This window comes from Protopterus annectens, chromosome 1.part0 (assembly GCF_019279795.1).
Source record: "Protopterus annectens isolate FY-2018-M chromosome 1.part0, PAN1.0, whole genome shotgun sequence".
Taxonomy (NCBI): Eukaryota; Metazoa; Chordata; order Ceratodontiformes; family Protopteridae; genus Protopterus; species Protopterus annectens.
In genome coordinates, this window is record NC_056725.1 from 1,807,991,417 (window position 1) to 1,808,006,590 (window position 15,174).

Here is a 15,174-nt window from a genome sequence, read left to right on the forward strand (position 1 = left end):
CCCCAGCTAGCTATTAGATGGGCAAATACCCTAGGAATACCTCAGAGGGGAAGGAGGGTGGGTAATCCTGACTGCAGATGCATTCCTATTCGGACATCTACATTTATGGTAGGTACAAAACTGTACTATGTCCTTCAAGGATACATCTGCAGTCCTTACAAATGAGTAGAATACCATAGCCAAACTAGGGGAGGAGGAAGAAGAAATTATGGTGTAGTTAGGATCCCTTGCAAAACAGCAGTGGCAAACCCTGCTCGGGATCTAGAGTATAAAGGTAAGTTATAATGCTTGGCAAATGTATGCACGGAGGTCCAAGTAGCCGCCTCTATAATGTCCTTGGTAGCGGCTGTAGCCCTTGTAGAATGAGGCCTGATGTTCTGTGGAGCTTGCTTTCCATGGTAGGAGTAACAAAATCTGATGCAATTCCCTATCCACTTGGAGATTGTCTGTTTTGAAATTGCTTTTCCTTCCCTTCCTGTTGTATATGCTACCAGAAGCTGGCCAGTTTTTCTATTGCCCTTGGTTCTGTCCAGGTAGTAGCGTAACTGTCTATGTACATCCAAAGTATGCAACAGCCTTTCTCCCCTGTTCTGTGGATTGGGGAAGAATGTAGGTAGGTGGATAGCCTGGTTTAAAGACACTCTGGATACCACCTTAGGCATAAATGTAGGATTTGTTCTCATGGACACTCTTGTCTTGATGGAAGATCAGGAAGGGTTGTACTGCCATTAAAGCCTGTAGCTCAGAAATCCTTCTTGCTGAGGTGATTGCCAGCAGGAAAGCAGTCTTCCAGGATAGGTATTGTAGTTCTGCTGTTGCTGCTGGTTCGAAAGGAGGAAGTGTCAATTTTTCTAGCACAAAGTTCAAGTCCCATGCTGGCAATGGTGGTTTCCTAGGAGGTTTTACATTTTTAATTCCTCTCAAACTGCCTGAGCAGAGGATGCGAGAAGACAGGGGGATCGAAGCTGTATTCTGCAGAAATAGCTGATGCATGTATCTTGATGGAGGAATAGGACAGGCCTGTATGGAAGAGCTCTGCCAAGTACTCCAGGATGTTGGCTATGTTTACCTTTGACACATCTTTTCCCTTTTCAGTACTCCAAATGAGAAATCTTTTCCATTTTCCTGCATAATTCCTTCTTGTTGAAGGTCTGCGGGCCTCAAGGATAATGTCTTTAACCCTTTGGGATAAATTTGGGTTAGTTGCTCTTATGTAATGTTCCAGGCAGTCAGCTGCAGAGTTTTCCGGTTTAGATGCAGGGTGTTGTAGCCGTTCTGTGTTAACAGCAATGGGATCAGGGGTAGTGTCCACATTTGTCCCCGAGACATGCTCCTCAGTAATGGGTACCAATGTTGTCTTGGCCAGTCTGGAGCTATCAGAATGATCCTTGGACGTTCCTCTTTGATTTTCAATAGCACCTTGTGCATCAAAGGAAGAGGTGGGAATGCATATGCTGTCAGGCTTTTCCAACTGAAGGATAGAGAGCCCACCTTCCAAGCAAGTGGGTGGTACGTCCTTGTGCAGAATTTCTTGAGCTGGTGATTGAGTGGGGATGCAAATAAGTCTATTTGTGGTAGTCCCCATTTCCTTGTGATGGCCTTGAAGATGTCCGGGTGTAGCATCCATTCGTGAGCATCCGTGGTAGTTCTGCTTAATATGTCTGCTAGGATGTTTTCTTTTCCCGGTACAAAAATTGCTTGTAACTGAATGTTGTAGCTCAGAGCCATATTCCATAGGTCCAGTGCCATCCGGCATAGACGGTATGAATGTGTGCCTCCCTGTTTGTTGATGTACCACATGACTGTGGTGTTGTCTGTCCTTATCATCAACTGCCCTTCTTGGAGGAATGGTCTGAAATTCTGGATTGCCAGTTTTACTGCCAGCATTTCCTTTAGATTTATGTGCAGGTGCAGCTGATCTTGAGTCCATAGGCCTTGTATGCACTTGTCCAGCATGTGGGCCCCCCAACCGAGGTCTGAGGCGTCCGTTGTGATGTTTTGGCTTGGTTGAATGCTGTAGAAGGGCAAACCTGTGTTTGACTGACATGCCTGAGCCCACCATAGAAACTCTTGTTTCAGGCATGGGATTAGTGGTATTTTGGTTTCTAGGCTGTGCCTGTGTTGAGACCATAAATTCTTCAGGTACCACTGTAGCTTTCTCATATGCAGTCTGGCATGAGGGACCAGGATTATGCAGGATGCCATGAAGCCCAGGGCTTGCAGTACTTTTCTTGCTGTTAGTTGGTTCTGCTTTGTTAATGCCAAGAAGTAGAGAGGAAGTTGTTCTTGTTTTTCTGCAGTTAGGAATGCCATCTGTTTTGTTGTGTCCAATTCTGCACCTAAGAAGGTTATTCTTTGGGATGGTATCAGCCTTGACCTTTTTATATTGACTGTATATCCCAGGGCTTGCAGCAAGTAAATGACTCTTTGTAAGTCTTCTGTTAGCTTGTTTCTGTTGTCCGCTTGTATCAGGCAGTCGTCCAGGTATGGATAAATTTGGATTCCCTGAAGCCTGCAATGAGCGATTACTGATGCCAGGCATTTCGTGAACACTCTGGGCGCAGTAGATAAGCCAAAGGGCAATGCTGAGAATTGATAATGCTCCGATCCTGCAAGAAATCTGAGGTATCTTCTGCAATTTGGTCGTATGGGGACGTGCAGGTATGCCTCCTTGAGATCTAGAGTCACCAGCCAAGACTCCTTGCCCAGCATGGGAAGAAGCTGCTGTAGGGTCAGCATTTTGAATTTTGGAACAATGAGGAATGTGTTTAAAGCGGACAGGTCGAGAATAGGCCTCCAATTTGTCTCTTTTCTTGGTACCAGGAAGAGTCTGGAGTAAAATCCCTTTCCTTGTTCCATAGATGGTACCCTTTCCACAGCTCTCATTCTTGCTAATTGAGCTATTTGTTTTAGAGCTTCTGTCTTTTGATTTGGTGGTAGGTTTGGCATTCCTCTTTTTCCTGGTAAAGTATGGAAATGAAACCTGTAGCCTTGGTCTATAGTTTGCAAAATCCACTTGTCTCTTGTGATGCAGTGCCAGTTTTTTGAAAATAAGGCTAGCTTTCCGCCTAAGGGTGCTGCAATCTGTTCCCTGGTAGGCGGTGCCAGAGCCAAGTCACTGTGATTGTCCTGTTGCAGTGGTAGTAGTTGTGTCTGTGCCTCGCTGGTAGTTAGCCTGCCACTGGCGTCCCCTGTAGGCACCACCTCTGGATTGATTTCTGCCTCTTGAACGCCTATTCCTGCCTCTCTGTGCTTTAGAGGAGTCTGGAAAGGACCAATTTTTGGAAGGCCAGTTCCTGCTAAACCTTGGAGGCTGAACCTGTAAGAAATCTTTCACTGCTTGTACAGATTTTGCCTTCTCTTCCATTTTCTTCAGTACCTGCTGAGCAGGAGAACCAAATAAATTGACCTTATCCATAGGAGCATCTAATAGTTTTGCTTTAACATGATCCGCAAGACCTGTTCTTTCAACCATGCATGCCTTCTGATAACTGTGCCAGTCATGGCTGATCTAAAGGAAGCCTCCAGTGCATCATAGCCGCATTTTAAAGAATGGTTACTAACCTGCTGAATGTTATGCACCATTTCAAGAACATATTTCTTATCTAAAGAGTCATCAGAGGACAGTTTCTTAGTTAACTGATCAAGCATAAACTCCTGGTATTGGATCATATGAAACTGACAGTTCAATGCCCTAGCTGACAGAGTAGCAGAGGTGTATACTTTTTTACCCCATCTCTCTAAGGACCTGGACTCCCTTTCAGAGGGGAGGGGATTTTTAACAGAGGTAGATGCTACTGCTTTAGGCCCCTGGGAGATAGTCTCGGGATCTGCAAAAGGAGCCTTGTATAAATGGTGATGTGTGTCCGGGACCCTGTAGAACCTATCGGGCTTAGCAGGGGCTGGAGGTAAAGTATCAGGAGCAGTACAAGCATCATTAAATGCATCATCTACAACAGAAAGAACTGGAAGTATAGCTAAAGGCCTATGTTGTGGTAAATGCAAAAAGGTCCTAAGCCTTTTCCTTGAGTCTGAGAAATCTTGTCCCTGCCATTGAAATTGCTCCCTCATGGCATGTAAGGTTTCCCCAAAGGAAAGTTCCTCAGGCGGAGAGGCAGAAGGAATCGGCTCTTCAGCATCAGAGTCTTCATAAGGAGAAAAAGGAGCCTCTGGATGGAACCTCCTCCAGACAAAAGGCCCAGGACTGACCCCTCTGATCCACACTCCTCAGATGATTCCACGGATGGATCTGAGTTGTCAGACCACCAGGAAGGGGCTTACTCGCCTTATGAGGATTCAGATGCAGAGGAATCTATCCCTTCGGCCTCCCCTCCTGAAGAGTTTTCCTTTGGCGAGACTCTACACTCCATGAGAGAGCATTTTCAATGGCAAGGTCAGGATTTCTCTGATTCTAGAAAAAGATTAAGGACCTTTTTGCATTTGCCTCAGCATAGGCCCTTAGCTATTCCTCCTGTTCTGAATGTAATTGATGTGTACAATGATGTCAGTACAGCCCCTGATACTCTTCCCTCCGGCCCCTGCCAAACCTGACAGATACTACAGGGTCCCGGATTCTCATTTCCATTTGTATAAAGCCCATTCTGCAGACCCAGAAACTATTTCTCAGGGCCCTAAAGGGGTTGCGGCCGCTACTGCCAAAAATCCTCTACCCTCTGACAGAGAGTCTAGAGCTTTAGAGAGATGGGGAAAGAAGGTGTATACTTCTGCAACTCTTTCTGTCAGGGCATTAAACTGTCAATTTCATATGATACAGTACCAGGAGTATTTGTTAGATGAACTGAGTAAGAAACTTTCTTCTCCTGAACCCGTAGACCGTAAATCCCTTCAGGATTTGGTACACAACTCACAACAGGTTAGTAATCATTTCTTAAAATGTGGCTATGATGCACTGGAGGCTTCATTTAGATCAGCTATGACTGGAGCAGATATTCGTAGGCATGCCTGGCTGAAGGAGCAATCTTTGCCAGACCATGTCAAAGCTAAACTCCTGGATGCTCCAATGGAGAAACAAAATTTATTTGGCTCCTCTGCTCAGATCATCTTAAAAAAGGTTGAAGAAAAGGCAAAATCTGTGCAAACAGTTAAAGATTTCCTGCAAGTTCAACCATCGAGATTCAGCAGAAACTGGCCTACTAAAAATTGGTCCTTTCCAGACTCGGACAGAGCCCAGAGAGGCAGGAACAGGCGCCCTAGAGGCAGAGGTCAATCGAAGGGCTCCTACAGAGGCCGTCAGTGGCAGCCTGCCAACCAGAGGAGTAGTGCAACAGCAACAACTACTACACCAGGACAGGGTCAATGACTTAACGCTGATTCCGCCTACCAGGGATCAACTGGAAGCACCCTTGGGCGGAAAGCTGGCTTTATTCTCAAAAAACTGGCATTATATCACAAAGGATACATGGACACTGCAAATAATAGACAAAGGATACAGGTTCCACTTCCACACTTTGCCAAAAAGAGGCGGAATGCCAAACCTTTCACCAAATCAGAGGGCAGAGGCTTTAAAACAAATCAGCAATTTACTTCAGATGAAAGCTATAGAAAAGGTACCATGTTCAGAACAAGGCCAAGGATTTTACTCCAGACTATTCCTTGTACCAAGAAAGGAAAATCAATGGAGGCCTATTCTCGACCTGTCCGCACTGAACACTTATCTCATTGTGCCAAAATTCAAAATGCTGACCCTACAGCAACTTCTTCCCATGTTGGGCAAGGAGTCTTGGCTGGTGACTCTAGAGCTCAAGGAGGCATACCTGCACGTCCCTATTCGACCAAACTGCAGAAGACACCTCAGATTTCTTGCAGGATCAGAGCATTATCAATTCTCAGCATTGCCCTTTGGCTTATCTACTGCGCCCAGAGTATTCACAAAATGCCTGGCATCAGTAATTGCACATTGCAGACTACAGCGAATTCAAATTTACCCATACCTGGACGACTGCTTATACAAGCGGACAACAAGGAAAATTTGATAAAGGACTTGGCCTATGCCATACACCTGCTACAGACCTTGGGATACACAGTCAACATCCAAAAGTCAAGACTAGTACCATCCCAAAGGATAACCTTTTTGGGTGCAGATCTGGACACAACCACCCAAATGGCCTTTCTCACAGAAGAAAAACAAAAACACCTTCCAGATTACTTCATGATTCTGACAAGACAAACTCAGCTTACTGCAAGGAAAATCCTGCAGGCCCTGGGTTACATGGCATCCTGCATAATTCTAATACCGCATGCCAGACTGCATATGAGGAAATTACAATGGTACCTCCGGAGTGTATGGTCTCAGCACAGTCACAGTTTAGAAACCATGATACCAATCATTCCATGCCTTCAAAAGGAATTCCTGTGGTGGGCTCAGGCCTGCCAGTCCAACAGAGGGTTGCCTTTCAACAAACCAAAACCAAGGCAGACCATCACCACGGATGCCTCAGACCGAGGATGGGGAGCACACATGGAAGGCAAATGTATCCAAGGCCTATGGCCCCAAGGACAGCTAAGCATGCACATAAACCAAAAGGAAATGCTGGCAGTGAGGCATGCAATCGAGGCATTCAAACCCTTCCTCCAACAAGGACACCTCCTAATAAGGACAGACAACACCACGGTCATGTGGTACATAAACAAGCAGGGAGGCACACATTCTTACCCTCTATGCCGGATGGCTATGAATCTGTGGGAACTATGCCTGAATCTCAATATCCAACTACAGGCCCAATAAGTGCCAGGGAAAGAAAATGCACTGGCAGACAGCTTAAGCAGAACTACCATGGATGCACACGAATGGATGCTGCACCCAGATATCTTCCAACTCATAGCAAAGACATGGGGAATGCCGGAGATAGATTTGTTCGCCTCCCCACTCAATCATCAACTGAAGACATTCTGCTCAAGGACATACAACCCACAAGCTTGGAGGGTGGACTCTCTCTTTCAGCTGGAAAGTCCTAACAGTATATGCCTTCCCACCTCTCCCATTGATGTACAAGGTTCTACTGAAGATCAAGGAGGAACAGCCAAAAGTGATACTAATAGCTCCGGACTGGCCAAGAAAGCACTGGTATCCATTATTGAGAAGCATGTCTCAGGCAAAATCATGGCCTCTCCCCCTATGGCCTCTTCTTCTGACGCAGAACAATTTCAAGACCCTGCATCCCAACTTGAAAACATTGCAGCTAACTGCCTGGAAAATTCCTTAAATCCCAATCAAACTGTTTTATCTCAGACGGTGAAGGACATTATCCTGGAGGCTCGCAGGCCTTCCACAAGGAAGACATACTCAGCTAAATGGAAGAGATTTCTCATTTGGAGCACATCAAAAGGCACAGATGTCACAGTGGCAAACCTAACACATATCCTAGAATACTTAGAAGAATTGTTCCACAATGGCCTGTCCTATTCTTCCATTAAGATTCATGCTTCAGCAATTTCAGCAGAATACAATGTGGATCCACCTATCTTCTCACACCCTCTCCTCAGACAATTTTTGAGAGGGATCAAAAATATTAAACCTCCAAGAAGACCCCCTCTACCTGCCTGGGATCTCAACTTTGTGCTGGAGAAACTGACACTACTTCCTTTTGAACCAGCAGCATCAGCGGATCTACAGTTTCTATTTTGGAAAACTGCATTCCTTCTGGCAATCACTTCAGCAAGAAGAGTATCTGAGTTACAAGCATTAATGGCAGTGCAGCCTTTTCTTATTTTCCACCAGGACAGGGTGTCACTAAGAACCAATCCTACTTTTATGCCAAAGGTGGTATCTAGGGTATCCTTGAACCAAGCTATTCACTAGCCTACGTTCTTCCCTAATCCACAGAATAGAGGGGAAAAACTTTTGCACACCCTGGATATACACAGACAACTACGCTACTACTTGGACAGAACAAAAACTAGCAGAAAAACTGACCAACTTTTTGCAGCATATGAAACTGGGGTGCAAGGAAGAGCAATTTCCAAACAGACCATTTCAAAATGGATAGGAAATTGCATTCGATTTTGCTACTCCTTTCATGGAAAGACAGTTCCTGAAAATATCAGGCCTCACTCCACAAGGGCCACGGTCACCACTACAGCCTTCCTACGAGGGGTGGCTACCAAGGACATTTTAGAAGCTGCTACTTGGAGCTCCGTGCATACATTTGCCAAGCATTACAATCTACCTTTATACTCTAGATCCAGAGCAGGGTTTGCAACTGCAGTCCTGCAGGGGATCTTAACTACACCATCCTTTTCTTAGTACCTCCTCCCCCAGATTGGCTATGGTATTCTACCCATATGTTATGACTGCAGATGCATCCTTGAAGGACATAGTACAGTTTTGTACCTACCATAAATGTATATGTCCGATAGGTATGCATCTGCAGTCAGGATTACCCTCCCTCCTTCCCCTCTGTGGTATTCCTAGGGTACTTACCCCTCTTTTAGCTAGCTGAGGGAATCTATTATGGTGTATTTGCTTGTTTATACATGTATATAATTTGCAAATGTTTGGAACTTTTCAGCATTTATCCAAATTTAGCCTTCCTAGAGGGCACCTGGCATCTGGGGCAAGAAAAACTGAGGAAAATGGCGTTGGCTGATGCTTTTATACCCCAGACGCTCTGACGTTGGGGAAAGTGCGACATCAGCCGAGGCCAGACCCAGACTTTGGAATCCGGCCAACCGAATGGCTGCCTGAGGCAGGACAACCCATATGTTATGACTGCAGATGCATACCTGTCGGACATCTACATTTATGGTAGGTACAAAACTGTACTTTTCCAGGCTGTGACAATGTTGACTCCATAGACTTTTTAGATACCACTGTAGTTTCTACATATGTAGTCTTGCATATGGAATTAGAAGAATGCAGGAGGCCATGAACCCCAAGGCTTGCAGTATTTTTCTTGGAGATAACAGGTTTTTGTGACCACTTGTTTAAAGTAAGTTACCAAATGAATTTGCTTCTCTGGCGTGAGGAAAGCCATCTGGGCAGGTGTATTCAAGCTTCCACCCAGGAATGTAATCTGTTGACAGGGTACCAGTTGTGATTTCTTTTCGTTTATGGTGTACCCTAGACAAGTTAGAACCCTTTTTACAAACGCCAGATGATTTAAAAGAATGCCCTGGTTTTCTGCCTGAATTAGACAATCGTCCAGGTATGGATATATTTGAATATTTCTTTGCCTGCAAAATGCAATAACTGGAGCCAGGCACTTTGTGAATACCCTGGGCGCAGCAGACAAGCCAAAGGGCAGTGCAGAGAACTGATAATGCAAGTAGCCTGCCATTGAAGAGTAGGTATCTTCTGCAAGATTCCCTGATTGGGATGTGCAGGTATGCTTCTTTTAAATCTAGAGTTGCCAACCAGGAGTCTTTGCCTAGCATAGGAAGTAACTGGTGAAGAGTCAGCATTCTGAATTTTGGAATCTCCAGGAAGGTGTTTAGAGTAGACAAGGTCCAGGATTGGACGCCATGACTTGTCTTTTCTGGGTAACAGGAAAAGCCTTGAATAGAAACCTTGTCCCTTTTCCTCTTCTGGCACCAGTTGACTATCTCCCATGCTTGAGAGAGAAATTACTTGTTTTTGAGCCTCTGCCCACTGATTCGGGGGAAGATCTGGCCACCCGTTTGGTGTTGGCAATGTGTGGAAATGAAATCTGTATTCCTGGGACACTATACTTAAAACCCATTTGTCCTTGGTTATGAGTTCCCAGTTCTTTGCATGAAGAGCAATCTTTCCCCCCAAAGGGGCGGTTGAAAGATAAGTGCTTGGTAATTTTAAAAGGTAGTCATTGAGACTGTTTACTGTAGGGGGGTGTCTTGTTATTTCCAGATTTGGAAGTGGAAGCCCCTCACTGCTTAGCTCTGAGTACCATGGGACTGAGACCTGGGGTTTTTGCTGTGTCTGGGTTTGGCTTGAGAGGATCTGGAAGGGGCTGGAAAGGACCAATTCTTAGTAGGCCAATGCCTACTAAATCTTGGCGGTTGCACTTGTAAGAAATCTGTAACAGTTTGCATAGATTTAGCTTCATCTTCCATCTTTTTTAGAACTTCAGCCTTACTGGCAAACAGGTGGTCCTGATTTAAAGGAGCATACAACAATTTAGCTTTAACATGATCAGGCAAAGATTGCTCCTTAAGCCAAGCATGCCTTCTAAGCACAGACCCAGTAACGGCAGCCCTGCAGGAAACCTCTAAAGAATCAAAACCACATTGCAAAGTATGTTTTCCAACTTGTTCAGCAGAATGCATTAAATCCTGTAAATCTTTATTTTCCACACAGTCAGGAATCAACATCATTTTCTGTTTAATCAGTCCAATAATATGCTGTTGATATTTTAACATATGAAATTGGCAGTTTAATGCTCCGATTGCCAAGGTTGCAGAAATGTAAACCTTTTTACCCCATCTATCCAGCGCCCTGGAATCTCTATCAGAAGGGGTAGGATTTTTAGCAGTAGAAGCCTTAATGCCCTTGGGCCCCTGAGAAATGGTTTCTGGATCTGCAACAGGATTTTTGAAAAGGAACTTGTGGGACTCAGGAAACCTGTAGTATCTGTCAGGTTTACTAGGAGCCTGAGGCAGGGAATCAGGGGCCAAACTGGATTCCGAGAACACATCAACAATGTCTAGTACAGGAGGTATAGCAAAAGGCCTATGCTGAGGGAGAAGCAGGAAATCCCTAAGCTTCTTTTTTGAATCAGAAAATTCCTGGCTTTCCCAGTGGAAATGCTCCCTCAAAGCATGTAAAGTTTCTCCAAAAGAAAAGTCCTCAGGAGGGGAAGCAGAGGGAATGGAGTCCTCTGCATCAGAATCCTCCTAAGCAGGTATGGACAAATCCAGGTCATTAGTAGAGTCAGAAGAAACAGAATCCTGATCAGAAGATACATAATCAAGTTCAGCCCTAGGCCTCAAAGAGGGCGGGTTGACTACCCCTGATTAGAGAAATTAGATCTTCAGCCATTTTTATCACTTGTTTTTTAGGCATAGGAGCCTGAACATGTGGCCTGAGCATCATTTTTTTTAGACATGGATCGAGATTTAGGTCTTAGTATTGAAGGTGGTGTTGATTTAATATGCAAGTCTGTAGGCCTGAATACACCCTCAGAAGCTGGTGCCTGCACAGCGGCTCCGGACACATCTAAGGTAGAGACATCCGCAGGTTCCAAACGTGAAGCATCTTGCGGCATACCAGACTCAGAATGGGTCTCAATAGAGGCCTGCGAATCAGAAGTAGCAGGTATCAGGGGCTGCGAAAGCGCCTCACTGAGTACCGGCGAAATGGCAACTGGCTTAGGAGAAGCGTTGTCGGCAGTTTTGGACCTCGGCAGCCTGTCTGAGTCTATCTTTGCATTTTTGTGGAATTCCGGTAGTCGGAAGGCTAACCGACAACATTTCTGGATAATTAAACCGAAATAATTAGAGGCAAAAATGTACCGATGACGGACAGTGCGCTGATTAAAGCATAAAACCGACAGCAAGGTACGTCGTGGTCAGGGCCTAGGCAAGGAATATAGTACGAATGAAAATCTTTATGAGGTATTTGCTTTCCACAAGTAATGCACTTATTAACTTTTACTGACATCGGTAAGGAGCAAGAAAAAGTTTCCCCAACGGGGTACTTCGGTTCTGAAATTCGAAAACGAAAATTTCAGGAGTTGGCCGACCGGCACTTGTAAACTGCTTCTGGCACCGCATGGCAAGAAAGACTGATGTAATGACGTCAGCTGCATGTTTTATACCCCTGACGTCATGGAAGAAGGGACAGCATCCGACGCAGAACCCAAGACTTTGTTAATCAGGCCGACTGAGGGCAACCTGCCAGCAGATTACCCAAATGTAATGACTGCAACAGTGAAACACGAAGAACATCTGATAGTGCATGTAGCCTGCTTTGAAGCGTAGGTATCTTCTCTGCAGGATTCCCTTATTGGAATGTGCAGGTAGGCTTCCTTTAAATCCAGTGTTGCCAACCAGGCATCCTTGCCTTGCATAGGAAGCAGCTGGTGGAGAGTTAGCATCTTAAATTTTAGACTCACCAAAAATGTGTTTAGGATAGAGAGGTCCAAAATAGGACGCCAGGAGTTGTCTTTTCTGGACACCAGAAAGTCTTGAGTAGAAACCTTGTCCCTTTTCCTCTACTGGAACAGACAAAATAGCCTTGATGCTGAAGACAGCGAGAATTTTCTTTTGAGCCTCTCCCCACTGATTTGGGGGTAGGTCTGGCCAACCGTTTGGGGTTGGTAAGGAGTGAAAGTGGAATCTGTATCCTTGGGAAACTATTTAAAACCCATTTGTCCTGGGTAATGAGTTCCCAATTTTTTGCCTGCTGGGCAATCTTTCCCCCTAAGGGAACAGTCAGTTAAGAAGGGCTTGGAAGATTTAAAGTTTAGTCATTGAGACAGTTTACTATAGTGGGGAGTCTTACCACTGCCTACTTTGGAAGTGGAAGCCCCCCCACTGCTTAGCCCTGGGAGTACCTTGGGACTGAAGCCTGTGTGTTCTGCTGGTTCTGGGTTTGGACTGAGAAAGCCTGGAAGAGGCAGGAAAGGACCAAATTTTAGAGGCCAATGCGTACTAAATGTGGGAGGCTGTACTTGCAGGAAATCTTAAACAGTTTGCATAGATTTAGCTTTTTCCTCCATCTTTATAAGTATTACTTCTGCTTTGTTGCCAAACAGGCGGTCCTGACTTAAAGGAGCATCCAGCAATTTAGCTTTAACATGACCTGGCAAAGATTGCTCCTTAAGCCAAGCATGCCTTCTAAGTAAAGACCCAGTGACAGCAGCCCTGCAAAATGCCTCTAGTGAATCAAAACCACACTGCAAAGTATGTTTTCCAACTTGTTCAGCAGAATACATTAAATCCTGTAAATCTTTATTTTCAGCACAGTCAGGAATCAACAACATTTTCTGATTAAGCAATCCAATAATGTGCTGCTGATACTTTAACATATGAAACTGGCATTTTAAGGCCCTAATGGCCAAGGTTGCAGAAGTGTATACCTTCTTACCCCATCTATCCAACGCCCTGGAATCTCTATGAGAGGGGGTAGGATTTTTGACAGTAATAGCCTTAATGCTCTTGGGTCCCTGTGAAATGGTCTCAGGATCTGCAGTAGGATTTTTAAAAAGGAACTTGTGAGAGTCAAGAAAGTACAGTTTTGTACCTACCATAAATGTAGATGTCCGATAGGTATGCATCTGCAGTCATCACATATGGGTTGTCCTGCCTCAGGCAGCCCTTCGGTCGGCCGGATTCCAAAGTCTGGGCCCGGCGTCGGCTGATGTCGCACTCTCCCCGATGTCTCTCCCCGACGTCAGAGCGCCTGGGGTATAAAAGCATCAGCCGACGCCATCTTCCTCAGTTTTTCTTGCCCCAGATGCCAGGTGCCCTCTAAGGAAGGCTAAATTTGGAGAGATGCATTTAAAAAACCCAAACATGCACAATAATATCAAAACAAATACACCATAATAGATCACCCCAGCTAGCTATAAGAGGGGTAAGTACCCAAGAAATACCACAGAGGGGAAGGAGGGAGGGTAACCCTGACTGCAGATGCATACCTATCGGACATCTACATTTATGGTAGGTACAAAACTGTACTATGTCCTTCAAGGATGCATCTGCAGTCATCACATATGGGTAGAATACCATAGCCAATCTGGGGTGGAGGAACTATGTAAAGGATGGTGTAGCTAAAATGCCCTGCAGGACTGCCGTAGCAAAGCCTGCTCTGGATCTGGAATATAAAGGTAAATTGTAATGCTTGGCAAATGTATGCACGGAGCTCCATGTAGCAGCTTCTAAAATGTCCTTGGTAGCCACCCCTCTTAAGAAGGCTGTGGAGGTGGCTGTGGCTCTCGTGGAATGAGGTCTAATGTTAGCTGGCACAGTTTTTCCATGAAAGGAGTAACAAAAACGAATGCAATTCCCTATCCATTTTGAAATTGTCTGTTTGGAAATTGCTTTTCCTTGTGTACCAGCAGCATATGCTACCAACAGCTGGTCAGTTTTTCTGTAACCTTTAGTTCTGTCCAAGTAGTTGCGCAAAGTACAGTTTTGTACCTACCATAAATGTAGATGTCCGAACTGGATAGCATCTGCAGTCATAACAAATGGGTTGTCCTGTCGTCAGGCAGCCCTTCGGTCGGCCGGATTCCAAAGTCTGGGTCCGGCTTCGGCTGATGTCGCACTTCACCCGACGTCATCTCTGCTGGTCTTCGGGTATAAAGGCATCAGCCGACGCCATTTTCCTCAGTGTTTCTTGCCCCAGATGCCAGTTGCCCTCTTGGTAGGCTAAATTTTGGATAAATGCCAATGTTTCCAAAAATATAGAAGGCAAACACAAAAAATAAGCATGTATGTACATATATACAAACAAATACACCATAAGAGACTCCCCCCACCAGCTAGCTATTAGGAGGGTAAATACCCTAGGAGTACCACAGAGGGAAGGAGGAGGGTAATCCTGACTGCAGATGCTATCCAGTTCGGACATCTACATTTATGGTAGGTACAAAACTGTACTATGTCCTTCATGGATGCATCTGCAGTCATAACAAATGGGTAGAATACCATAGCCAACTAGGGGAGGAGGAAGAAAAAATTATGGTGTGGTTAGGATCCCTTGCAGTACAGCAGTGGCAAACCCTGCTCGGGATCTAGAATACAGAGGTAAATTATAATGCTTGGCAAATGTATGCACGGAGGTCCAAGTAGCCGCCTCAATAATGTCCTTGGTTGCCACTCCTCGTAAGAAAGCTGTGGTAGTGACTGTAGCCCTTGTAGAGTGAGGCCTTATGTTCTGTGGAATTGGTTTTCCATGGTAGGAGTAACAGAATCGTATGCAATTTCCTATCCATTTGGAGATTGTCTGTTTGGAAATTGCTTTTCCTTCCCTTCCTGTTGCATAGGCTACAAAAAGCTGGTCAGTTTTTCTGTTACTTTTAGTTCTGTCCAGGTAGTAGCGAAGCTGTCTATGTACATCCAAGGTATGCAGCATTCTTTCCCCTCTGTTTTGTGGACTGGGGAAGAAGGTAGGTAGGTGGATTGCCTGGTTTAAAGACACTCTGGATACCACCTTAGGCATAAATGTAGGATTAGTTCTCATGAACACCCTATCTTGATGGAAGATTAGGAAGGGTTGTACTGCCATTAAGGCCT

The 15,174-nt window shown here is 45.1% G+C and overlaps 1 protein-coding gene across 2 annotated transcripts in view; it reads right to left on the reverse strand.

Moving 5' to 3' along the window:
* LOC122800178 (WT1 associated protein) overlaps window positions 1-15,174 on the reverse strand; it is a 1,433,819-nt gene that overhangs the window by 28,627 nt on the left and 1,390,018 nt on the right. The window lies entirely within an intron of this gene.